The sequence below is a fragment of the Balaenoptera ricei genome, chromosome 11 (genome assembly GCF_028023285.1).
Source record: "Balaenoptera ricei isolate mBalRic1 chromosome 11, mBalRic1.hap2, whole genome shotgun sequence".
Classification (NCBI taxonomy): domain Eukaryota; kingdom Metazoa; phylum Chordata; class Mammalia; order Artiodactyla; family Balaenopteridae; genus Balaenoptera; species Balaenoptera ricei.
In genome coordinates, this window is record NC_082649.1 from 75,678,236 (window position 1) to 75,703,568 (window position 25,333).

General features: G+C 44.9%; 1 protein-coding gene across 7 annotated transcripts in view; it reads left to right on the forward strand.

The window, feature by feature from the left end:
- The first annotated feature begins 360 nt into the window (after positions 1 to 360).
- The window catches only part of ABHD6 (abhydrolase domain containing 6, acylglycerol lipase), a 52,614-nt gene continuing 27,641 nt past the window's right edge, over positions 361 to 25,333 (forward strand). For 2 of the 7 annotated variants that reach the window (XM_059940029.1, XM_059940034.1), the window contains exons 1-2: positions 371 to 745; positions 18,373 to 18,437. The gene's annotated coding sequence lies outside the window, so the exon portion shown is untranslated. Of the gene's footprint in view, positions 746 to 904; positions 1,066 to 18,372; positions 18,438 to 25,333 lie in introns of those variants that run through there. The other 5 variants (XM_059940033.1, XM_059940032.1, XM_059940028.1 and 2 more) reach the window with 5 other exon arrangements.

The following is a 25,333-nucleotide window of genomic DNA, read 5'->3' on the forward strand; positions in this document are numbered from 1 at the left end:
AAGCCCCTCCTTCTCAGAATTCTGAAACAGGAAGCCAAGCACAATGTCCACCTCATAGGATCAAATGAGATAACCCATATAAGGTAGGGTTACTTTGCTTGCCCGAGAAACTGTCTATCTCTCCGAGCCCTTCGGGGTCAGAGATCCAGCCTGAGTTACTGCCGGGTGCGGTGCCCAGCAGCGCTAGGCACACAATAGGTGCTCAGTAAATGAAACAATGCCGCGACGAATTCTGGCGTCGCACTGTGAAACTGTGTGTGGCCCTCTGGGTTCCGATCCCTCCCCCAGGCCGCAAGTGAGCGCCTTCGGGGCGGGGCTGGGGTGTTTGGGTTCTTCCCCTCTTCCCCCACCCTCGCCCCTGGCTCCGCGGCGTGAAAACAATAGGCGCTATTGGATGACTGGAGACGGGTTGCTGGGGTCGGGTTGTGCGGAACACTAACTTTACACTCCGGGCTTAACGCTATAAACCGGGGGCGCCGGGGAGCTGGTGGTTCTCGCCCCTGAGCCCCCAAGACAGAACGCGACAGCCGGGGAGCAGCGCTGGGGGCCGGGCGCGGGCGGAGCCGGCTTTTCTGTCGGAGGACGTAGGCCCTCACGCAGCGCCTTTAAGGCTCCCGGCTGAGCCGGCCCCGGAGCTGAGAGCGGCGCGGGCGCGGGCGTTGCTGCTGGACCTGAGCAGGGGCCCGGGGCCGAGGACAGGCGTCTAGATAGTGCGGCTGGTCCCAGGCTGCTGAGGTCAGGTGAGGTGAGCGCTGGTGGGGCGGGGTGGGGCGGGCTGAGGCGCGGTGGGGGTGTGCACGTCTAGGAGGGAGTATCCGGGGGCTCCTCCAATGGCCCCGTGACCTACCCTCCGCTTACCGAGTGCGGGCTGCCTGGCCTCGCTCCAAGCGGCACGAGGTGATGAAGGGTCGGGAACCTGCACCTCCCTTTTTACTCCGTTCCCCCGCCCTGGCATCAGCCCCTGCGCGCTTCCTTCCGGTGCCTGGATAGGTTTGACATTCCCGAATCCCTGGTCCCCCTACTTCCCGGGCCCGGGGTGCCTGCTTTCCTAAGGCCGCGGACAAGGTGAGGATGGGTCGGGGACCTGCAACCTCTTTCTATTTGGCCTCCCCACTGCTTGCGCCATCATCAACCCGTGTGCGCTCCCCACCCAAGTGCCTGGGTGGTTTGGAGGCTCCTGCACCCCCGTTTCTCCCACTTTCTGGGGAAGGGCTGCTGCTCGGCTGCCTTCCCAGCCGCAGTCGCCTGCCCCCGTCCTGCCCCCAGACATCTGCACCCCTCAAGACCTCTCCCAGCCAAAATCGACCTCCAGCAGCCTTTCAGCTCCCCTTTTCCCAGCCTGCCCCAATTCCCTTGCCCTTGCGCCCTCTCCTCCCCACAACTGGCGAGTCAGGATACTGGTCCAAACACCCTGACAGCCCGGAGCCGGCCGGCCGACAACCGCGGCATCCCCAGCCCACTCCTACAAGGGCTTCCTGGCAGTCTTGGAAATGCGGATTGTGTAACGCCAGCTGCAGGGCAGAGCACGTGCGGGTTTGCACCCCTGAACCCGCAGAGGAGTGGAAGAGGCCAAGTTGACAGAGTGGGGTAGGGAGGGAGGAAGAGGTTGCCAGAGGGTGAAAAGGCTGTGCATCCAAGGCCAATGTATGAGTCCTTTTTTGTGCCCCCGGGCCTGGCTGGTTAAGTAACAAAAGGTCCCTACTGAGACCAGAGGCCAGCATTTGTCTCACCTCTCGCCGGCTCAGAAATCCCTAATGGCTGACTCCACCTGGCTGGGAGTTAAAAATAGTTTATTAGTAATGATAGCTGACATACAATAAGCAAATACAGGGTGCCAGGCCCTTTCCTAAGCACCTTAAAAAAACTTACCTGCCTTATTCCTCCCAACAGCCCCATGAGGTAGGTGCCACCACTGTGCCCATTTCTTAGAGGAGGAAGGTGAGGGGTTCAGAGATGGTTCCCTCCCAGGGCACACAGTGAGTCTGACCTCAAAGCCCCCATTCTGAACCACTAGACTTATTTTATTGTTACTAATAAATTCTTATCAACAATATTTTTAAAATATAGGAAGTTAGAAATTAGAGAAATTAATAACCTGTGTTCCTACCATCAGTTTATTTTTCTAAAATTAGGTTTTCAGACCAGCAAGAGATCCTTGGTAGCCTCCTCTAGGATACTGATGCCCAGAGAGGAGAAGGGACTTGCTTGAGGCCACACAGCCTGACAATGCCAGGACCGGGTTGCAAAACAGTTCCTGGGATGGTTACTTGGGTACTTCCTGGGTTCTCTGATGCTGCCTCAGCCTTTCAGCCTAGGCCCCTGGAGACCCTGCCCCCTCCCCCTCTGCATTGTGACCTCCCCTTTCCTGCTCTGCTTCCTTTGCTTTAGCCCAGGCTAGTGAACACACATTCTTCCTGCTGCTGCCTTTGCTTAGGCTGTCCCCACCTCTGGGAATGCCCTTCATGGAATCTCTAATGTCTAAATTGTCAAAAGTTCAGAAATAACAGAAGTAAAACCGCTGAATCACCAAAGTAGTAATTAGTAAAAATTTATTGTGCACACACCGAAAAGACAGAACCCGGAGCACTCAAACCAAAACGATGGAATGAGGGTCAGGGATATATTATTATAAAGCAGCTTACATAGGGAGAAAGCAGTGACGGTTTATTCTTTACAGTGGTTGGTTATAGTATTAGAATTTTCTTAAATAACAGGGAATTGGTTAATAGTTACCTCATATCAACCTTGGGAAGCAGTTAAGGTTTTGCTTATGATTTTTAGGGACATAAGCAAGAAATGACCCAGGTCAAGTTAGTCTTGCAAAATAAATTAAGCTTTGTTTGTATGACTAAACTGGTCTCATCTGCTCAGGGAAGTTTTAAGGCTGGTCTCCATTTGTTTTTGATTTAACAAAATATTACCTACCCCTTAGGGTCTAGCTCATCTGTCCCCTCCAAGAACACTCCCCTGATTTCTCCCCTGCCCCCAACTAAAGTTTGTTTCTTTCTCCCTTGGGATCCCATAGCTGTGATCCTACTACCTTCTACTCCAATGACGGCGTTTGGAAAGTTCTGCAGCACGCATCTGTCTTGTCCTCTTGGGTGCAGTTGTGCTGGCAGGATCACGAGTGTTCCCCAAGACTCCTCTTCCACCTGCCTGGTGAAGCCCCAGGACAGACAAAGAGGTCCATGGGGGATGGGGTGGTTTCTGAAGTAAGGATAAGCTCAGGATTTCTGAACCCTGCTACCCCAAACTCCCTTCATTGAGCTGCAGCTGATCAAAGAGAGAATGGCTCAGTGTGGTACCGAATGTTATAATAACATGTTTGTTTTTGTTTATAACCCAAAGGATTCCCACCAGAAAATCAGAGAGACTTGGGTCCAAATCCCATTTCTACCACTTGGTAGCTGTGTGGCCATGGGCCAGTTACCTAAACTCTGAGCCTCAGCTTCTGGTAATAGTACCTGCTTCAGAAGGCAGTGGTGAGATTTAGATAAAATAAAGCACAGGGCCCAGCATGTGGTAAGCACTCAGTAAGTACCAGCTATTATGAAGAGTGAGCACCACTTTGAATTACTGGAGAATTATTAACTCATTATTAAATGGCTCATACTGACTCTGCTTAGAGGTGGGTCAAGGGAGTTCGGGCCAAGGAGAGGTAAACATTTTTTTTTCTTTTAATTTATTATTATTATTTTTTAAAGATTCTGTACTTTAATTTATTTTTTATTTATTTATTTTTGGCTGCATTGGGTCTTCGTTGCTGCACACGAGCTTTCTCTAGTTGGGGCGAGCAGGGGCTACTCTGTTGCGGTGCGTGGGCTTCTCATTGCGGTGGCTTCTCTTGTTGCGGAGCACGGGCTCTAGGCGCGCGGGCTTCAGTAGTTGTGGCACGTGGGCTCAGTAGTTGTGGCTCGCAGGCTCTAGAGCACAGGCTCAGTAGTTGTGGTGCAGGGGCTTAGTTGCTCCGCGGCATGTGGGCTCAGTAGTTGTGGCTCGCAGGCTCTAGAGCGCAGGCTCAGTAGTTGTGGTGCAGGGGCTTAGTTGCTCCGCGGCATGTGGGATCTTCCCAGACCAGGGCTCGAACCTGTGTCCCCTGCATTGGCAGGCGGATTCTTAACCACTGCGCCACCAGGGAAGCCCTCTTTTAGTTTTTATAGGAGTATAGTTGATTTACAATTTTTTTTTTTTGAGATAAATATTTTTTGTACTCAGAAAGGCCGGTGAGAGTTTCTTCAACTCCAAACCATCCATTGCCTTTACAATGAGATAGAATTGCCTTTCTATTTTTTAGCTTTTTAAAAATTTATGAACTTCTAGTTCTGTGAGGATCTGCGCACCTGGAATGAATGTGTGAATGCGGTTTGTTCAATTGTAAGTGATTATGAAACAATGATAGGAGAAAAAAACTTGCTCTTAGAGATGACCTTGGTTTGCAGTCTGTGTTGGTTCAGGCCTATCTTGGGTGCAAGAGGTTCCATGCAAAAGTTATCTGGGTTTGGAGGGAAGGAAAGCAAGAGTGTTTTATCCTAGTACTCTAGTGAACTGCTAAGAGTGAAAATCAACTTTCCTGTGTCGTGTTCTTTTCCAGCTCCTGGTTATTCTGATGACTAGATCAATTATTACAATGATGAGTGTTCAAAAGAAGAGGGCCAGGAATGCCCCCCTCAAAGCTGTGTTTGGAATATGCTGGGAAGCTAGTTATGCAAGTTGAAAAAAATTTTTTTATTTTAAAATTTCTCCTAAATTGATTCTTTGTTGGAATACATTAGGATCCCATTTGATAATTTAAGGACTGTTGAGTTTAGATATTTTAAGACATAAGGTTTTGTAGGTTTCACAGTTCTATGGAATTTAGCAGACTTTAGGACTTTTCTTTATTTCTGTGACCCTGTAGGGATATAAACACTTATTGTACTATCCGTTACAGTGACCTTTAGCCATATGTGGCTATTTAAATTAAAATTAATTCAAATTAAATAAAATTAAAAATTCTGTTCTTCAGTCACACTAGCCACATTTCAAGTGCTCATGTGCCATGTGGCCAGCAGCTACCGTATTAGGCAGAGCAAATAGAGAACATTTCTGTCTTCACAGAAAGTCCTATGGGATAGCACTGTTTATAAGGCCATGGGAAAGCCACTTGATTATGGGGTTAAGTTCCCTTCTTTCTGGCAAGTCATCTGCAGGCCAAGAAATGGAGTGTGCAGAGGATGTTTTACTGTCAAGAATGAGGATGTTAATAGATCCCCTTAGCCTCATTTTGGCTGAATGGCTCACTGGCTTTTAACACTGCCGGATTCAAAGGATGGGAGAGAGGGTGGAATCAGATGAAATGTCTCTGGGCAGTGCATCTCCTGGCTGCATGTTAGAACCTAGAGAAGGTTAAAAAATACCTATGCCTGGACTCTGCCCCAGGGCAGCTGAATCTGAATCTCCGAGGGTGGTCCCTGGAATCCCAGGAATCTGTATTTTTTTTAAAGCTCCCTGGGGGATTCTGTTGTGCAGACCAGGTTGAGAACCACTGCCTTCAAGAGAACAACTGCCTTCTAGACTGTTCCCTTAAAAAAAAAAAAAAAAAATTCCTGAGCACTGGAAGAAAATGTTTCAAGGTAGATTTGGTGAGTGGCTAAAAATGCTCCTGATTAACTACAGTAATAAGGGTTGGAGTCGAGTGGGCTCACTTCCTGTAGAAGTGGTCTCCACTGAGGGCAGCTTTCCCCCTAGGGAGCATTTGGCAGCATCTGGAGACATTTTTGCTTGTCACAACTTGGGGGCCTCTCTCCAGTGGACAGATGCTGGGGATACTGCTAATTACCCTCACAATGCATAGGAAATGCATAGGAAAGCCCCTCACAACAAAGAATTAATCCGGCCCCAAAGACATAATTTTTGCAAACCAAAGTCCTCCCTGACCTTGGATGTAGTTGCCTCTTCAGAAGAGGTCAAGGGGGCTTCCCTGGTGGCGCAGTGGTTAAGAATCCGCCTGCCAATGCAGGGGACACGGGTTCGAGCCCTGGTCTGGGAAGATCCCACATGCCGTGGAGCAACTAAGCCCGTGCGCCACAGCTACGGAGCCCGTGTGCCACAACTGCTGAAGCCCGCGTGCCTAGAGCCCGGGCTCCACAACAAGAGAAGCCACCGCAATGAGAAGCCGCACACCGCAAGGAAGAGTGGCCCCCGCTCTCTGCAGCTAGAGAAGGCCAGCGCGCAGCAACGAAGGCCCAACGCAGCCATAAATGAATGAATGAATGAATGAATGAATGAATGAAAGAAAGAAAGATAGAGATCAAGATATCCTCCTAAACGGAACCCTCAGAAACCCTCTTGATCATATTTCAGGTTTTTCAATCCCAGAAGCTGTGTAGGGTGTTGCTGCCCGTGGTTGGATGCCTTTGGGGCTGTACCAGGGAAGCTGCTGATTCAGGGAAGCTGTAGCTCCTGCTGAAGGTGTGGGCAGGTTCTTACTTACACTGCTGCAGGTTGAGATCCTCTTCTTGTGAAGTAATTACCCAAAGTGACAGCAGCCTTTCTCCTAGGTGGTTTAAGCTGTGGCTTTTGGCTGTTGGTATTGGGTGTTTGATCTGTGATATACCCAGAATAGGATTCAAGCTTGGACTTCCCTGGCGGTCCAGTGGTTAAGACTCTGCACTTCCACTGCAGGGGGCGCGGGTTCTATCCCTGGTCGGGGAAGTTCCACATGCTGCGTGGTACAGCACCCCCCCCCACAACCCCGCCAAAAAAAAAAAAAAAGATTATATGGAATAGGATTCAAGCCTTATATGTGATAAAGTTTGGGAACTGAGCTATGGGTTACACTCTGGGAATATAAAGATAGCAGGCATCTGAACAGACCTGGGCACGGTGGCAGTGCAGGGTGATGGAGGTGTGGTGTTTCTGAACACAAGTTCGTGTGCCCGACACACAGAAAGGCCAAACAAACCAAAACGTCAGAGTTTGGAGCAGAGAAAGTTTATTGCAGGGCCAAGCAAGAAGAACAGGTGACTCATGCTCAAAAACCCCAAACTCCCTGATGGTTTTGGGGGAGACCGTTTTAAAGTCAAATCTGGGGTGCGGGCTGCAGGTTGTGAGTTTCTTCTGATTGGTTGGTGGTGAGGTAACAGGGTGGTGCTCCAGGAATCTTGCGCTCATCCTGAAGTTACCATCCTGCACCTGGGTGGGGGACTTAGTTTCTGCAGAAGAGGTCAAAGATACTGTGATGTATACTCCCTGAGGAGGAACCAGGACCCTGCCCCAAGGCTGCACTATTCTGACGGCTCCTCTGTTTCTGCATTCCCTCTCTTCCCTGATTAGCAACTGTTTGAATCTTCCCTTTGGAACTCAGGGAAGGTCAAGGAGGCTGAACGAAGCCTACAAACAAGAAATGGAGGACACAGAAGGGCTTTTGTGCCTAGGACGGCGCCATAGGGTCCTGCTCGGTTTCAGTGGCAGGGCTTTCTGGCTCCGCCTAGGAAGGCAGGCCAGCTCTTCCCGGCTGTGCTGTGAGCAGTCCCCATGCATCATCTCATTTTGTCCCCACACCGAGGCTCTAAGAGGTTCAGTGACTTGCCAAGGTCACACACGGATCAGTGACAGAGCAGAGAATTGAACCCAGGTTATGGAACTGCGCAGCTGAACCCTCAGAGGAGCATTTACAGATGGGGTAATGTTCTCATAGCCAAGACTTGAAGGATGAGCCGGAGCTCACCAGGCAGGGGCGTGCTAGGGAGAGGGGAGCATTTGTGCCAAAGCTGTGCGGGTGTGAAGGAGCGTAAGGCGTCGGAATTGCAGATCATTCAGGGAAAGGTGGGGCGGGGGCCTTCCATGTCATGCTGAGGGCCACTGTGAGCCACCAGTGGAGTAGGGGCAGAGGAGAGAAGAGCTGTGTGCCATTGGGCACCTGGCTTAACCTCTCTGGGTCTCACCTTCCCATCTGAACTGGAGCCTCTAAAGCTACACTGCTCTGATGAGGAATGTTCATTTTCTCGGTGGCGGTAATGAACAAAGTGAAGGAATGGCCTGCAGTGGCGCTGCTGGGGCCGTCCTGCTGATTCATGGCTTTCATGCTTTCACTTGGTATTTATACCAAGTGCCCACCAAGTGTTACCGAGTCCAAGCTAGCTCTGCTCGCCGCACAAGAGGCCAGTGAATCGGAGACGAGGTGTTGAGGCAAGGAAGACGACTTTATTCGGAAAGCTGGCTGACCGAGAAGATCGCAGACTAGTGTCTCTGATAAACCATCTTATCTGGATTTGGATGCCAGTTTCTTTTATAGAATCAGAGAGGGGGAGGTGGTGAGGAAGTAAAGTAATAAGGCAGAATAGAGAGGGAGAGGCGGAGAGGAAGTAAAGTAAAAGGGCCATCGGTCTTGCAGAACCATCTCCTGGAATGACCAGCCTCGGTGAGGGGTTGTGTTAGTTTCTTTTTTTCTTGCAGCCGTTGACAGGTGGGCAGGGTTCCCTGAGGCAGGCCATTATGTATGAGTATAATAACAAAAGCCACGAAAAGCAAAGGTTAAAGTCAAAGAAGCAGATCCAATGTGGGGTCCCATTTAGCTCTTCCCTGTCACACAAGGGCAAGGCACGTGTATGCTAAAGTGCCATGGCAGATGCAGAGATGTAGTAAGACTTGTCTTCAAGGAGCTTGCAGCCTAGTGGAGGGTACAGCCAGTGTTTTCGTGAGTATTATGGTAAAAGATGCAGGTCATAAATACTTGTAGGTATGGAGAATGCAGCGAGGTTGCTAATGGCTGGGGGACTGAAGGAGATAACTCTTAGTTCTGCCAGAAAGATTTGTTAGGGGATGGGGATAGATAGAGGGTATCGTCCAGGTTGACAGAAAATGGGGCAGTGGAGAAAAACACAAAGCCAGTTCAGGTACAGTCACCAGAGGGTCAGATTATCAGCCTATCTAGTAACAGATTCCCCATAGTTTCCAGGTTTTAGCGGGGAAGCAGACGTTATAACAGGAAAATATTCATTAATGGACTTGCCACTTACAAACTTGGGTCCCAGCCCATCGTGCCTCCCTCTCTTTTCAACACTGGTGTCCAGCCACGCTCCAGGAGCATCTACCTCTTGGTCATCGTCTCTCCCAGGTCGTTAAGGACATTTTACAAATACAAGACAAACCTTGGAGAGAGAGACATGGGATTTCATGAACTCACCGCAGAAGCCGCTTGACTGTGGAGGCAGTAATAGATGGGATCTGGCAATGTGACACCTGTTAGTTGATGATGAGAGGGCGGGACTTGAAAATCAAAGGATTGAGAGGCCCGGGGCAAAGCAGTAAAGCATTTTTGCAAAAAACGTCCCCTGCGTAATAGCGCTGTGACAACCAAATGTTAACTGTAAGGACTTACCATACTCTAAGGCAATTTACATGCGGTTTGTTCTTTGTTCTAAGAATTAGCACAGGATGGCAGTTATAACTTAAATTTTGTTCCATATTTGCTATTGATCTTAGGATAGACAGATTTTGATTTTTGTTTACTTATTTGGATAAAGTTCTAAACAAAACTGTGTTCTAACTATGAAATTTTGAGCGTGGCATCACCTTTTTCTGATGCTGATTTCCCTGGGTTACAGAGATCTCTGGGGAAGAGATTCTGGCTAGAGAAGGTAGGGACCAGCTCGTGAAGGGCTCTGAATGCTGAACCTCATGCTGGGAGCCAGAGATCTTGTCCTGGTAGAACCTGCCAGCTGTTTATAACAGGGCTCCTTTTTGTCTCACACTGGCTTTGTCCCTGCAGTTAGAAAATACTGTAGACCAGCTTCCCTCCTTTAGAAATGACAAAGCCCTCTTTAATCTCCTTGCTTTTCTTTTGAGTTCGGAGCACAGATTCGAGCAATGGGAGAGTGTTTTGGGGCCCTGAGGTTCTATTTCAGGCCTTCTGCTATTGCATACCCATATAGAGGGCTATTTTAATTCCTTTCAGTCATGTGGAAAATAGTCACTTATGTGATGCTCTTTCTAGCACTTTACCTTTGAGAGCTGATCTCAGCCAATGACAGTGCATGTGTTCGCATTAATTCATAGAGCAGTGTTCAAATTAAAGCTTGTTCTGGGCTGCCTGAGAGCGTGAAGACTTTGTGGTCTTTGGAGGTAAAGAGTCAAGTGGCTTTTGTCTCCTCTTTTATCCAGTGGAAGACTGGCTTGTATTTCTGTAGGGTTTTCTTGCTTTAAGCATGATTTCAAGCAGGTGGTTATTTCAGACTAATCACCACAGCCTACATCTTGATCCCAGAGGCTGATGCTTTGAAGGTGCTGGGCTAGTTCAGGATACGTTGTGTGTGTTTCATTGCCTTGCTTCTTGGCCAATACGATTTTTTTAGAAGATATGCCACTGGGTACATAAGCCACCTGCCTTCCAGCTGAGCCCCTGATTGATCTGCCTGCCTCTCTCTCCTCGGGCTGTGTCCCTTCTCCTCAGGATTGGGTAGCAGGGTTTTCTGGTTCTCTGATTCTCTGTCTACAGGACCAGCCTGCTAGGCTGAGCTTCCTTGCCACAGTGCTGCCCCAGGTGGCAGAAGCAGGGGATGGGGCTGTGGGCTTGGCTGGCTCTGGAGCAAAAACCCCCATGGGGAATCAGCTGCTAGTGATTTGGTACAAAGCAGGACGGAGTGAATCTTCTTATCAGTACCTTTCCCAGAACCATGAAGGAGATACACTTTCTGTGGCTATTGAGCGTGTGAAATGCGGCTAGCGCAGCTGAGGAGCTGAATTTTACGTTTTATTTAGTTTTGATCATTTTAAATTTAAACAGTCACCATGTGGCTAGTGGCTACTGTATTGGACAATGTAGGATAGACCACTGTACTTGAGTTTATATTGTATTTTTAAAAATATTTTACTTTATTTATTTATTTTTATTTTTGGCTGCATCGGGTCTTAGTTGTGGCACGCGAGCTCTCTTCTTTGTGGCTTGCAGGCTCTTCACTGTGGTGCGTGGGCTTCTCTCTAGTTGTGTCGTGCGGGTTTTCTCTTCTCTAGTTGTGGCACGTGGGCTCTGTAGTTTGTGGCACGCGGGCTCTGTAGTTTGTGGCACGCGGCTCAGTAGTTGTGGTGCATGGGCTTAGTTGCCCTGCGGCACTTGGGATCTTAGTTACCCGACCGGGATTCGAACCCGCGTCCCCTGCATTGCAGGACGGATTCTTTACCACTGGACCACCAAGGGAGTCCCTATATTGTATTTTTTGATTAAATAGGGAAAACCTTGAACACGCACATGGTAGCAATTCAAAAAGTACAAAAGGATATCAGTGAAAAGTCTCCCTCATCTCTGCCCCTAGCCTCTCAGTTTCCTTCCCAGCCCCAGTCATGATTACCATCTGTATCCATCCTGAAACATTTTACACACATATAAGCATAACATGCATATTTCTCTCTCTCTCTCTCAATGCAAGAGATGTTATTCTACCCATTCTCTTCTGTTCCTTGCATTTTTAGTTAACAGTGTACCTTGGAGGTCATTACCCGTAGAGACAAATATGCCTCATTATTTTAATGGCTTATAGTTAATTTTATTTGTATTTAATGGCTATACATTATACTTCTTTATAAAGTTGTACCATCATTTACTTAACATATCCCCTACGAGTGGGCATGTGAGTTCCAATTTTTTTTGCCATGATAAGTAATACTATAACAAATAACCCTTCACAAACATGTTCTCAAACATGTTCAGGTCTGAACACAAATAAGTTCCTAGAAATTAGATTATTAGATCAAAGGTATGTGTACTGTACATTGCTGGAGATTTTGCCAAAATGCCATCTTTAGGGGTTGTTGATGGGAGTATAAATCTGTACCTTGCGTGAGGGCACCTATTTTCCCACGGCCCCAGCAGCACAGTCTGTTATTACACTTTTTGTTCTTTGCCAATACAATAAACAAAGATCACCATCGCCGTGTAGGTTTAATTTGCATTTCTCTTGTAAAGGAGATTGAGCATCTTTTTATATGTCGAAGAGTCATTTGTATTTCCTTTCTGTTACATGATCTACTCAGATCATTCGCCCGTTTTTCTACTGGATTTTGTTGTTGTTTTTATTGATTTGTAGGAACCCTTTATTAGTCTGTCATCTCTGATATGTATTGACACATTGTAACCTTGTCCATGATATCCTTTTTTTTAATATTTATTTTATTTACTATTCATTTTATTTATTAATTTGGTTGTGCCGGGTTTAGTTGTGGCAGGCAGGCTCCTTAGTTGCGGCTCGCCGGCTCCTTTAGTTGCGGCACGTGTGCTCCTTAGTGGAGGCCAGCAGGCTCCTTAGTTGCAGCTCACGGGCTCCTCAGTTGTGGCACGCAAACTCTTAGTTTCGGCATGCATGTGGGATCTAGTTCCCTGATCAGGGATCGAACCTGGGCCCCTGGCATTGAGAGCATGTAGTCTTAACCACTGCGCCACCAGGGAAGTCCTATGATATCCCTTTCCATGTGGACATTTAAAAACATTTTTATGCAGTCAGCTTATTAATCTTTATGTTATGGCCCCTAGGTTTTAAATGTTAACTTAGAAAGGCTTTCCCTGTGAAGATGTTTTCAAACAGAGTTCTCATGTTTTCTTCTAGAACTTTCATGGTGTTATTTTTTTTTTTAATTTTTGAATTTTATTTATTTTTTTATACAGCAGGTTCTTAGTCATCCATTTTATACACATCAGTGTACACATGTCAATCCCAATCACCCAATTCATCACACCACCACCCCCACCCCCCCACCGCTTTCTCCCCTTGGTGTCCATACATTTGTTCTCTACATCTGTGTCTCAACTTCTGCCCTGCAAACCGGTTCATTTGTACCACTTTTCTAGGCTCCACATACATGCGTTAATATACGATATTTGTTTTTCTCTTTTGACTTACTTCACTCTGTATGACAGTCTCTAGATCCATCCATGTCTCAGCAAATGACCCAATTTCGTTCCTTTTTATGGCTGAGTAATATTCCATTGTATATATGTACCACATCTTCTTTATCCATTCGTCTGTCGATGGGCATTTAGGTTGCTTCCATGACCTGGCTCTTGTAAATAGTGCTGCAATGAACATTGGGGTGCATGTGTCTTTTTGCATTACGGTTTTCTCTGGGTATATGCCCAGTAGTGGGATTGCTGGGTCATATGGTAATTCTATTTTTAGTTTTTTAAGGAACCTCCATACTGTTCTTCATAGTGACTGTATCAATTTACATTCCCACCAACAGTGCAAGAGGATTCCCTTTTCTCCACACCCTCTCCAGCATTTGTTGTCTGTAGATTTTCTGATGATGCCCATTCTAACTGGTATGAGGTGATACCTCATTGTAGTTTTGATTTGCATTTCTCTAATAATGAGTGATGTTGAGCAGCTTTTCATGTGCTTCTTGGCCATCTGTATGTCTTCTTTGGAGAAATGTCTATTTAGGACTTCTGCCCATTTTTGGATTGGGTTGTTTGTTTTTTTAATATTGAGCTGCATGAGCTGTTTATATATTTTGGAAATTAATCCTTTGTCCATTGATTCGTTTGCAGATATTTTCTCCCATTCTGAGGGTTGTCTTTTCGTCTTGTTTATGGTTTCCTTTGCTGTGCAAAAGCTTTGAAGTTTCATTAGGTCCCATTTGTTTATATTTGTTTTTATTTCCATTACTCTAGGAGGTGGATCAAAAAACATCTTGCTGTGATTTATGTCAAAGAGTGTTCTTCCTATGTTTTCCTCTAAGAGTTTTATAGTGTCCAGTCTTACATTTAGGTCTCTAATCCATTTTGAGTTTATTTTTGTGTATGGTGTTAGGGAGTGTTCTAATTTCATTCTTTTCCATGTAGCTGTCCAGTTTTCCCAGCACCACTTATTGAAGAGACTGTCTTTTCTCCATTGTATATCTTTGCCTCCTTTGTCATAGATTAGTTGACCATAGCTGCGTGGGTTTATCTCTGGGCTTTCTATCTTGTTCCATTGATCTATGTTTCGGTTTTTGTGCCAATACCATACTGTCTTGATTACTGTAGCTTTGTAGTATAGTCTGAAGTCAGGGAGTCTGATTCCTCCAGCTCCGTTTTTTTCTCTCAAGACTGCTTTGGCTATTCAGGGTCTTTTGTGTTTCTATACAAATTTTAAGATTTTTTTTGTTCTAGTTCCGTAAAAAATGCCATTGGTAATTTGATAGGGATTGCACTGAATCTGTAGATTGCTTTGAGTAGTATAGTCATTTTTACAGTATTGATTCTTCCAATCCAAGAACATGGTATATCTCTCCATCTCTTGGTATCATCTTTAATTTCTTTCATCAGTGTCTTATAGTTTTCTGAATACAGGTCTTTTGTCTCCCTAGGTAGGTTTATTCCTACGTATTTTATTTTTTTTGTTGCAATGGTAAATGGGAGTGTTTCCTTAATTTCTCTTTCAGATTTCTCATCATTAGTGTATAGGAATGCAAGAGATTTCTGTGCATTAATTTTGTATCCTGCAACTTTACCAAATTCATTGATTAGATCTAATAGTTTTCTGGTGGCACCTTTAGGATTCTCTATGTATAGTATCATGTCATTTGCAAACAGTGACAGTTTTACTTCTTCTTTTCCAATTTGTGTTTCTTTTATTTCTTTTTCTTCTCTGATTGCCGTGGCTAGGACTTCCAAAACTATGTTGAATAATAGTGGTGAGAGTGGACATCCTTGTCTTGTTCCTGATCTTAGAGGAAATGCTTTCAGTTTTTCACCACTGAGAATGATGTTTGCTGTGGGTTTGTCGTATATGGCCTTTATTATGTTGACGTAGGTTCCCTCTATGCCCACTTTCTGGAGAGTTTTTATCATAAATGGGTGTTGAATTTTGTCAAAAACTTTTTCTGCATCTATTGAGATGATCATATGGATTTTATTCTTCAATTTGTTAATATGGTGTATCACATTGATTGATTTGCGTATATTGAAGAATCCTTGCATCCCTGGGATAAATCCCACTTGATCGTGGTGTATGATCCTTTTAATGTGATGTTGGATTCTGTTTGATAGTATTTTGTTGAGGATTTTTGCATCTATATTCATCAGTGATATTGGTCTGTAATTTTCTTTTTTTGTAGTATCTTTGTTTGCTTTTGGTATCAGGGTGATGGTGGCCTCATAGAATGAGTTTGGGAGGGTTCCTTCCTCTGCAGTTTTTTGGAAGAGTTTGAGAAGGATGGGTGTTAGCTCTTCTCTAAATGTTTGATAGAATTCACCTGTGAAGCCATCTGGTCCTGGACTTTTGTTTGTTGGAAGATTTTTAATCAGAGTTTCAATTTCATTACTTGTGATTGGTCTGTTCATATTTTCTATTTCTTCCTGGTTCAGTCTTGGAGGGTTATACCTTTCTAAGAATTTGTCCATTTCTTCCAGGTTGTCCATTTTGTTGGCATGGAGTTGCTTGTAGTGGTGTCTTAGGATGCTTTGTATTTCTGTGGTGTCTGTTGTAACTTCTCCTTTTTCATTTCTAATTTTATTGATTTGAGTCCTCTCCCTCTTTTTCTTGATGAGTCTGGCTAATGGTTTATCAATCTTGTTTATCTTCTCAAAGAACCAGCTTTTAGTTTTATTGATCTTTGCTATTGTTTTCTTTGTTTTTATTTCATTTATTTCTTCTCTGATCTTTATGATTTCTTTCCTTCTGCTAACTTTGGGTTTTGTTTTTTCTTCTTTCTCTAGTTCCTTTAGGTGTAAGGTTAGATTGTTTATTTGAGATTTTTCTTGTTTCTTGAGGTAGGCTTGTATAGCTATAAACTTCCCTCTTAGAACTGCTTTTGCTGCATCCCATAGGTTTTGGATGGTCGTGTTTTCATTGTCATTTGTCTCTAGGTATTTTTTGATTTCCTCTTTGATTTCTTCAGTGATCTCTTGGTTATTTAGTAATGTATTGTTTAGCCTCCATGTGTTTGGGTTTTTTACGTTTTTTTCCCTGTAATTGATTTCTAATCTCATAGCATTGTGGTCAGAAAAGATGCTTGATATGATTTCAATTTTCTTAAATTTACTGAGGCTTGATTTGTGACCCAAGATGTGCTCTATCCTGGAGAATGTTCCGTCACACTTGAGAAGAAAGTGTAATCTGCTGTTTTTAGATGGAATGTCCTATAAATATCAATTAAATCTATCTGGTCTATTGTGTCATTTAAAGCTTCTGTTTCCTTATTTATTTTCATTTTGGATGATCTGTCCGTTGGTGTAAGTGAGGTGTTAAAGTCCCCCACTATTACTGTGTTACTGTCGATTTCCTCTTTTATAGCTGTTAGCAGTTGCCTTATATATTGAGGTGCTCCTATGTTGGGTGCATATATATTTATAATTGTTATATGTTGTTCTTGGATTGATCGCTTGATCATTATGTAGTGTCCTTCCTTGTCTCTTGTAACATTCTTTATTTTAAAGTCTATTTTATCTGATATGAGTATTGCTATTCCAACTTTCTTTTGATTTCCATTTGCATGGAATATCTTTTTTCATCCCTTCACTTTCAGTCTGTATGTGTCCCTAGGTCTGAAGTGGGTCTCTTGTAGACAGCATATATATGGGTCTTGTTTTTGTGTCCATTCAGCAAGCCTGTGCCTTTTGGTTGGAGCATTTAATCCATTCACATTTAAGGTAATTATCAATATGTATGTTCCTATGACCATTTTCTTAATTGTTTTGGGTTTGTTTTTGTAGGTCCTTTTCTTCTCTTGTGTTTCCCACTTAGAGAAGTTCCTTTAGCATTTGTTATAGAGCTGGTTTGGTGGTGCTGAATTCTCTTAGCTTTTGCTTGTCTGTAAAGCTTTTGATTTCTCCGTCGAATATGAATGAGATCCTTGCCGGGTAGAGTAATCTTGGTTGTAGGTTCTTCCCTTTCATCACTTTAAGTATATCATGCCACTCCCTTCTGGCTTGTAGAGTTTCTGCTGAGAAATCAGCGGTTAACCTTATGGGAGTTCCCTTGTATGTTATTTGTCGTTTTTCCCTTGCTGCTTTCAGTAATTTTTCTTTGTCTTTAATATTTGCCAATTTGATTATTGTGTGTCTCAGCGTGTTTCTCCTTAGGTTTATCCTGTATGGGACTCGCTGCGCTTCCTGGACTTGGGTGGCTGTTTCCTTTCCCATGTTAGGGAAGTTTTCACCTATAATCTCTTCAAATATTTTCTGCGGTCCTTCCTCTCTCTCTTCTCCTTCTGGGACCCCTATAATGTGAATGTTGTTACATTTAATTTTGTCCCTGAGGTCTTTTAGGCTGTCTTCATTTCTTTTCATTCTTTTTTCTTTATTCTGTTCCGCAGCAGTGAATTCCACCATTCTGTGTTCCAGGTCACTTATCCGTTCTTCTGCCTCAGTTATGCTTCTATTAATTCCTTCTAGTGTAGTTTTCATTTCAGTTATTGTATTGTTCATCTCTGTTTGTTTGTTCTTTAATTCTTCTAGGTCTTTGTTAAACATTTCTTGCATCTTCTCCATCTTTGCCTCCATTCTTTTTCCGAGGTCCTGGATCATCTTCACTATCGTTATTCTGAATTCTTTTTCTGGAAGGTTCCCTATCTCCACTTCATTTAGTTGTTTTTCTGGGGTTTTATCTTGTTCCTTCATCTGGTACATAGCCCTCTGCCTTTTCATCTTGTCTATCTTTCTGTGAATGTGGTTTTTGTTCCACAGGCTGCAGGATTGTAGTTCTTCTTGCTTCTGCTGTCTGCTCTCTGGTGGATGAGGCTATCTCGGTGTTATTTTTTTATGTTTAATTCCTTGACCCCTCTGAAATAATTCAGGGGTTTTGTGGATTTACCTTCAATCACCCATCTACCCGTCTCCTCATTTTTCTGCTGCAGTGCCTTTGCCAGCATCTCTGCTCTGTCCAGCCCTGTTTTTGAGCTTTGTGGTCCCCTCTCTCTAGCCACTCTAGTAGAAATATTGTATTCATTTGCCCATTGGTTGCCACCTTCCTCTCATTCCTTTCTGAGTATAACTTTAGGTAACCCTAACCCCAGATGGAGAAGGGGAGTTTTAATCTTTATTTGAAGGTCTTAGTTAAGTTTGAAGCCTTCAGAACCTCCTCTCACCCAAGCATGCCTGTTTCCCTTATTGCCTTTCTCGCTCCTGCAGCCCAGGAATCACCAGCTCAGTCCCATGCTTTATCCTCATCACAGATTCCTTCTCTGACCTTCACACCCTCCTGGCCAAGCTCTTTATCTCACTTGCCCTGCCTACCCTTTGTGCAGGTTGTTTAATTAGGGGAGGTGACCTGAACCGGAGGGAAGTTTAAAGCCACAGGATATTTGCACTTCTCCTGTGCCAAGGAGGAGATGTTCCCCCTTGCTGGTTGGTTGTTAGCACTTCATTCATATTCTCTAATATGATTTAATGCTTTGTCATTTTCTTTCCTTTGATTCCAGAGTCTCATTTTCAGCTTCTGCCAGAGTCAGTAGCAGTTGGGAAAGAAGGCTGTGCTCTTCAAAGAGTGAGTATGGATTTTTAACACCATATATTACAGGGGGGGAAAAACAGGCAGCCCTTTAATGAGAGTGGGGCTACTCTGTAAGCTCCCTGGCACCCTTCTGCAGGCCAGCCTATTTGGGGGCAGAGGTGTTCTCTGTTTCAGTAGGTCTGGTGGGGAGGGGATTGGGCACCTGAAGATTTTTAAAGCTCAAGATATATATCCAAAAGCCCTCCCTTCTCAAAGACTGTGCCTGGAGCAGGGCTCTGAGTTTGAAGGGAGTCAAGAAGACCGGGGCCCGTGGGGACCAGGATGCTTTCCTGGGGAGTGTGACACTTGAATCAGCCCCAAAGGCAGAGAGGAGTTCATCAGGCAGGCGGGACAGGGAGTACTCCACACAAAGGGGACAGCGTGAGAAAGATGAAGTGTGAGGCTGTGCGGGGCTTTCTTGGGGGCAGGAGTTGGATATTTGGGGTGCAGGCGGAGGTGCGGGCCAGGAAGTTGAGTCGAGATCATATGGAGTGCTCAGAGTTCACACTAGACCAGAGCCCCCAGTCCTTGGCGTGAGCTGAGAAGATTCCTCTGGCAGCTGGTGGTGGAAGGACTGAATGGGGTGTGAAAGAGCAGTCTTCACAGAAGTGGGAGCAAGGAGAGATGAGGACCTGGATGCAGGGTGGTGGCTGAGGGAGCTGTGGTCTGACTCCTACAAAGTCTCACACCTGGTGGGAATGTTTCTTCCCCCATGACATTCCTAGTAAACGTTAAGCCAAAGGAATTGGTTGCAAGAGCCTTTCGGGGGTGTAGACCCCCTAAAACTGTGCTGTCCAATGCAGCAGCTCCTATTCATATGTGACTCTCAAGCATTTACAATGTGATGGATGTGACTGAAGGACTGAACTTTGAATTTTATCTAATTAATTTAAATTTAAATAGCCACCTATAAACAGTGCAGTTTGTCTAGACTCAGACAAGTTGGCTCCAGCGCTGGCACCTCCCCCGCCGTTGCCTGACAGGAGTGTTGAGCAAGGAGGAAGAGTGAAAGATGCATCGGAGTCTGGGAGGCCAGACTGATGGGGATACTGTTGGCAGGAATCGACAAGTCAGGAGCAAGGGGAGAGATGTACCTAAGACCTTGTAGGACAGGACTTTTGGGTCATGGAGATAGTCAGGCAGGCTTCTGGAAAAGTCTGGAAGAAGGTCCTGGCCAGGTATGTTGATTTTCGCGTTTCCTGTAGGAGGGAGTGGCAGAGGGTGTAGATATGGTGAGCTCTTCCAGGAAGACAATGAAGAGCACATCACGGGCCTGTTCAAGGGGGCAGGTAAGGAGAGCATCATGGGACTATCAGGGGAGAACGGGAGCAGAGAATTTTAGGAACCAGGCTATGCATGCTCAGAGCCATGGCTTGTCTGAACAGCAGGGGTGTCTGAGCTGCCAAGTACAGAGGAGGAATGGGCTCAGCCAGAGTGAGGGGGAGACAAGGCCAGGAGGGCAGAGATGAGCACCTTATGGCAGCAATCCTAGGGTCGTGCCACACTTTCAGTGATGACTGGGCAGGCTTAACTACTTCCTTGGAACTTTCAGTGTGATTTTCCGTCGCGTTGGAGAAGATTACCGTGACGAGGCGTTAGAACTGCTCATTTCTCAAATTACTCTGTCTCATCGATCCTGGGGCTTCCATACAAGAGAATCTTAGTATCTTTTTTAGCTGTTGGTCATTAGTGATAGTTTTGAGGAATCGGTTTATCTTTACAAGAACCTAGTTTCAGGGCTTCCCTGGTGGCACAGTGGTTAAGAATCCGCCTGCCAATGCAGGGGACACGGGTTTGAGCACTGGTCCAGGAAGATCGCACATGCCACGGAGCAGCTAAGCCCGTGCGCCACAACTACTGAGCCTGCGCTCTAGAGCCTGCGAGCCACAACTACTGAGCCCACGTGCCAAAACTACTGAAGCCTGCGCGCCTAGACCCCATCCTCCGCAACAAGAGAAGCCACTGCAGTGAGAAGCCCACGCACCGCAACGAAGAGTAGCCCCCACTCGCCTCAACTAGAGAAAGCACGCACGCAGCAAGGAAGACCCAACGCAGCCAAAACTAAATAAATAAAATAAATTAATTAATTTTTAAAAATTTATTAAAAAAAAAAGAACCTAGTTTCAGAAATCAGTGTTGGGTAGATGCAACAATGTTTAACAGCTGGATTTTATACTCAGATTTCAAGAACTTAGTGCTTTTTCCAGGTGGAAAACACTGTGGAAAGAATTTTCATATTGTAGAATTAAAGAAAAAAATTATGAGCAGCACTGGTTAGTTTTTTGTTGTTGTTGTTTTTTGGTCTTTTTTGGGTGTGTCAGTTCTTAGTAGCGGCACATGGGCTCTTCGTTGTGGTGTGCGGGTTTTCTCTTCTTTAGTCGTGGCGCGCGGGTTCCAGAGCGTGTGGGCTCTAGCAGGCTCTCTAGTTGAGGCCCGCAGGGCTTAGTTGCCTGCATTGTAAGGCGGATTCTTTACCACTGGACCACCAGGGAAGTCCCAGCACTGGTTAGTTTTTCAAAGACACCAGCAACAATAAGGTAACAAATTGTTAACTTGTAAAGTTAGCATGTTACTTCCTCTTAAAATAGTTCTGGAGAAGTGCAAAGAATGTCTATGGGAACACTGAACTGGGAACACTGAACTCCTGTGCCTTTTGTGTAATTGATGCACAATAAATATCTGCTTAGCAAGTGCTGAGAGAAGGCAAAGGTAGCATGAGCCAGGCACACCTACAGGATTGGATTGAAATGCAGCTCATGCCATGTACCAGTCAGGTGACCTTGGGGGCATTTGTTAACTTCTGTAAGCTTCAGTTTCTCCATCTTTAAAATGTGAGAAATGCTTCTTACTCCCAGTGTTGTGCAGGATAAAATGAGAGGATGTATGTGGACCACCTGCACGGGGCCTGGCATACAGCAGTCATCCAATACATGGAGGCTGTCGCTCTTCTATCTTTGGCTATGGTGGTAGTGGCCATGGTCATTATTGTTGTTGCTATAGTTATTAAAATAATCATTATTTTGAAGAGACCAAGACTTCAGTTTGTCAAAATTGATGGCATATGAGTAGATGTCCAGGGGAAGGCAAGATTCTATAAAAGTGTTTTACATTCTGTTTATTCTTGGAATTTTGCTTTATACCTTAAGATTAAAGTATCAGAACTCAGGATGACGGGTTTTAAAAGTCAGTGAGAACATTAAAAGACAATTGTGATACGTTATGCCTGACCTCTAACCCCCGACTAAACTTGGGAACATGAGTCCAATGTTTATCTGGATCTACTGATTAATTTTTGTCCCTGCGCTCAGAGATAAAGGCCTTGAATGCACAGCTTGGATGTTAACAGGGGAAGGCCACGTGGCAGGCTCTGGTCTCGGGGTGAGAGCGTGTTACCCCCCCGGTACCATAAAGGCCAGCTTTCCTTCCTGATGTCCCCTCGTGTCAGACTGTGCCGCAAAGCTGCTGAAATCACTGTCATTAACACTGGGCTGTCTCACGTGACACACCAGATACGTAAAACGAGTTCATTTTTCTTTTTCAGTCTATTCAGCCTTTATCAAACACCAAAACATTATCAAACATTGCCACGCACCAAATATTTCCCAGATACTGTTTTAGGTTTTGGGGAAAATGTAACAGGGAACGAGATTCTCGTGTGGAGCCAGCCAGATCCTACTCTTCAATTGTCTGGCATAATTTCAGAAATGTTTTAAGTCACCAGAGTAGGAAAAGGCAGACGAGATGTTTTGGACGAATGTTCTCATTAATAGATGAGGAAACCAAGGTCTCCCAGCCGGTGCGTGGAAGAGCCAGCGGAGCGCCCCACCCCCGTCCATCACACACATCTGCCCCGGTGGCAGCCATTCGTCTGTCACCACCATGATGTTCACCAGATCCGTGTATCACCGATTAGCATTTTTCTTTAACTCATTTCCTTCTTTTAACTTAGATTAATGTGCATCACTACCGTAAACTGAAAATATCCATAAAAATCAACACAAACAACGTTATTAAATAGCTAGATACTGTTGCCTGCGGGAGGCTCAAGGGTTAGAAAGCTATTTAATAACCACACTGAGAGTTTCTCTTTGACCTAAGCAGGGCGGGAAAAGAACTACAAAGAGATGACTTTCTCAGTATGAATGTGAGTGTTTCCTGATGCTGTGTAGCCCTGAGTGTTCTCCTGCGCCCTGAAGTCATCTTGCAAACATCAGTTGTTTGGGCCCTGTGCTTAGGGAAGCTCCACGCTCTACCCCTTAGTTGATGTTCAGTCATTGGTGATTCTGGGTTCACAAGGCTTCAGTTTTTCTGTGTCCAGCTTCCGCCTTGGGTACATAGAACATCCTATAAACAAACCCCAGCAGGGTAGGGCAGCTGCCTTTTCAAAGGCTGGGGCAAGTCCTTTGTAAAACGAAGGATGTTGCAGAGGTAGGAATAATGGTCAGCTCTTTATAGAAAACTCAGAAAACATTAGTGTCTTGACTCAGGGCCTGTCTGTATTTGATGTCATCAGGGAAAGTGTGCAGGATTCTTTGTAACAATTCCAAGCCTTGCTAAATTGATGATGTTCTGCAAAAGCTCCTTATTAAAGACTTTATTCTGCCGTTAAGTGGAGGATGGAGCCAGATAAAACCTTCCCCTAAACTGACTGTGACATCCCTAGCAGGCATTGATGAAGCCATGAGGTTTCTTTTTGATGATCGTGACTTCATGTTGGGGCTCCCATCTCCAGTGTCAGAGTCTGTGACATATATGGCTTTGGGCATAAAATGTTCTCATTCCTAGTCTAAAAGAACATCATGCAATTAACTTCCTGCAGCTCAGGAATCAGAATTCACGGTGACCCTCAGCAGTTTTTAAGGCCTTTATGTGATGTGGAAAAGTCCTCTTGAATCTGACATTTCCCATCTTCATCAGCTCTTGTGACCCACACTATTCACATAGATTCGTAAAATTCCCTTCACTCTGTGATTAACTTGCTTACCCCTTGACAGTGGGGCCTTTGTAGCACCGTAAATTGTACCCAGCATTAAATAGGTGACTCCTCTGGGGAGTTTTGTAATTATTGAAAGAGAGAAAAGTCAGGTCTCTTATAGCATCATTGGGAATGGTTGTCCCTAAGACAAATAGGATTGAACCCATTTTGTAACTTTGATTTTCATTAATTCATTTGCACCTTATTTGTGTCCTGGGCTTATTCTAGGCACTGAGAAAGAACATGTATGATTATTCCTACCCTCTAGGAGCTCTGGTTCTGGGAGGAGAAAGAGGCCAGTGATATAAGTGTGCTGGAAAAAGTGTTTACAGTGACTGAGAAACTGAGAGGACAGTTGAATCAGAAACACAGACAGTGCTTCTGCCCCTGAGAAGGCGGCAGCTTTCATTACTGTAGACTCAGTACTGTCCCCGGATAGAGTGTGTGTGAAACTGAAAGGAACCATCTAACCCACCTACAGATGTATCTGTTTCCCCCTCTAGACCGAGGGGCTTGTTTCACCAAACCTCTCACAAGAGACCAAACATCTAAATGGAGATGTCACATCTTCATGGAGAAATCAGGGGTGACAAATGTGGGTATTTAACAGCAGAGAGGTTACAAAGATTGAGAAAAGGCCATTTGAAAAAAATTAGACCAAGTGGAGTTAGGAGCATAGAGAGTGGGTCCAAGTCAGAAACTTGTTTTATAATCATGACTACCAGCTGAGTGACCTTGGGCAAGTTACTTAACCTCTCTGTGCCTTAGTTGCCTCAGCCTATAATTAGGGAATAAAACACTCACCTTGCCTGTTTGATGGAGTTGGTGTGCTCAATCAAGGGTTAGCAAATTACAACCTGAAGGCTGTTTTTTACAATAAAATTTTATTGGCACACAGTCACACCCATTCATTACATGTTATATGGCTGCTGTCTCACTACAAGGGCAGCTTGAAGAGTTGCGATAGAGACCTTATAACCCGCAATGCTGAAATATTTATCATCTGCCCTTTACAGAAAAAGTTGGCTGACCCCCATACTCAGTGGTCATACTGTGCCATCATGAAATCATTATAAAATTGAAACACACATCAGTTGATAGAGGTGTATGGGACAAAGCCTTCCATTTCACAGGAAATATAAGGAAGACCATGATTTGCTAGATGTTTGCTTTTTCTTGAAGAAGGCTCTTTTTTATGTTAGTGAGATACACACTTAACACAAGTGGCCAAGTCCTCAGATGGCAAAGGGCCACTCCTGACTTACAGATCCTTGCAGGAGTTGTTTTCTCTATTGGGGAGGATGACGGGACTTGAAATATTTTTTATTCCATGAAAAAAGAATAAACCATGTTGTGAGTGAGTTCATGAGACAGGACTGGGTGGGGACCTCTAATTCAGTGGTGATTCCTAGAGTGCCTAGAAATGGGTCAGGCCCTAGTCTGAATGCTGGGTGGGGATACAGTCCCTCCCCTCCTGGAGCTCACATCCCAGCCTTCACATGTGTCCACCAAGTCTATGGAAGGACATCAGAAAGTATACTGAAAACTCTGCTGTTCTAATGTGTTCCCTCCTAACTTTTTACTGTATATTACTTATATTTGAAGTCTATGCCTGTACATGATACATAACCAAAGATTTTAAAGCGTAGACCGTGAAAAGCAAGTCTCCCTCTATCCCTGACACCCATCTGATTCCCCACCTCAGATGCAACCACTGATGCTGGTTTCTTGTACACCTTCCAGTGATAGTCTGTATATAGATAAGCATCCATGTGTACATGTGTATTTTTTCCTTCCTCTCTTCCCTTCCTCCCTTCCTCCCTTCCTTCCTTCCAGGTCTTCTGTCCTCCCTAACTTTTCATTTTTAAAAATTGCAAACCTAATAGGAAAGTTAGAGGTTACCAGTACATTTCAC